The following is a 1,782-nucleotide window of genomic DNA, read 5'->3' on the forward strand; positions in this document are numbered from 1 at the left end:
TACGAAGAAACTAGGCAAGGTTGGCATCACGGAGGATCACCGAACGAACAACTTGCCACGCGTCATCGTATACCACCTGGCCCCGCCACCGCGGCTTCGACTTCACAGCAATAAACAGTCGAGGCAACCCCACAGACACGTCGGAGAAGAAGAACCGACTACCACGACCAATACCATGCCTCCGATATTGCTCACCATCATCATCGTTGCCACAGAAGCCACCGTGCACGTCCAGTCATAGGAAGCACCAGAGGGATCAAGAGCTTCAAGACGGCGCCCTAAAGAGGGGAACGACGTTGAAGACGACGTCACCGTCCGACCCTACAGCAGGATCTGGGCTTTCACCCGAAGAACTTGATCCGGGAGTATAGGCTGTGAAGAATCCCGACGACGCCTCCAAGGAGGATAGCGACGCCCACGGGCGCCGTCGCCGTCGGCCGGCCAGCACCGGCCAGGCTTTCACCCGGTGCAACCACTCCCACGCAGTAGGCCGAGGTCGACCCGTACCTCCACTGGACCGCGCACATCCCCCACCCAGCGAGCACGCCACCGCTGTGCAAGGCCACCAACTAGCCTCCTCGACGACGGGCCTGCAGAGACCAGATCGGGTCCTGCACCCCGCATCCAATCACGGACGGAGCCTCCCTGCTCCATCAAGCGACAGCCGAGCACCACCACCAGCCGGCAGTGCCCCTCCCGAGCGCCGGCCAAGGCCGACAAGTACAAGTCATGGTCGGCCCGCCCGCACCTACCGCAGTCGCAGCCTCGGACCTCTCCTACTACGCGCCGCAACCAGCCTCCGGCTTGGGCAGGCCCAGATCTGGCCGGCCCGTCCGCAACCGCACGCCCCAGCATGCTCGCCGGATCTACAGCCATCCGCTGCACTCTAGGCTATCAGCTAGCCGGATCCACCACACCGACGCGACGGACGCTCACTGCAGCAGCAGGCCGCGCGCGCAGCCACACCTCCGCCCCGCCTCGCGCACCGGCGACTGCGCCAGATCCGCGCAGCCCCGAGTAATCCCCACACGCCCAAGCCAGATCCGCGCAACCCCGCTCCTGTAGCGCGCCATGGCGCAGGCACCTCGCGAGTGCGCCCCACTCGCGCACCTCGCCTCGCCGAGCTCCAGTCGCCGCCAGATCGGGACGCCCGCGCGCCCCTCGATCCAGCGTGGAAGTGACTGACGGCCCCGCCGCCGCCTACACTGCACGGGCTTTGCCCTGCTCCGTACACGGGCGGCGGCGAGGGGAGCGGCTTCGGTGGGTGGCCTCCCGGCGGCGGGCTGGATTTTGCTCTCCCGAGCCGCCCGCGGGAGCGGCGCGAGAGAGACTTGATGTGGAGAAAATTCATTCATAGTAGATGCCATCGCTGATGCCACGTCATTGGATCTAGGCGAGACAGTCGCCGCTCGCCTATAGACTAACAAGCATGCAACCGCTCACGGCAAGATTAAGCAGGCAAAAACTAGTAGCTACATCACATCGACTCATAAATTCATCGTATGTACATATTTATTTATTTACAAGCAACTGAATATATTAAAAATGATTCCATCTCTTCCCACCTACTTATGTTATCACGATTGCATCTAAAGAAAATAGATGAGTGAAGGGTGCGTACAAGAAGTCATACTCAGGATGCGGATATTTTGCTAATCAGCAAAGAGGAATGTATGATAAAGTAGCAACATATCAACTGTGTTCAAAGGAAAGGAGGATAAACAAGTTAATAATTATCTAGACTGAATTCAACGAGAATGAATAAAGAAATACTAAAAGTAG

General features: G+C 59.3%; 1 pseudogene; it reads right to left on the reverse strand.

Annotated features, from left to right (window-relative positions):
- Positions 1 to 265: 265 nt before the first annotated feature.
- On the reverse strand, positions 266 to 1,073 carry LOC125534897 (annotated as a pseudogene).
- Positions 1,074 to 1,782: the final 709 nt, after the last annotated feature.

This window comes from Triticum urartu, chromosome 2, assembly GCF_003073215.2.
Source record: "Triticum urartu cultivar G1812 chromosome 2, Tu2.1, whole genome shotgun sequence".
Classification (NCBI taxonomy): Eukaryota; Viridiplantae; Streptophyta; class Magnoliopsida; order Poales; family Poaceae; genus Triticum; species Triticum urartu.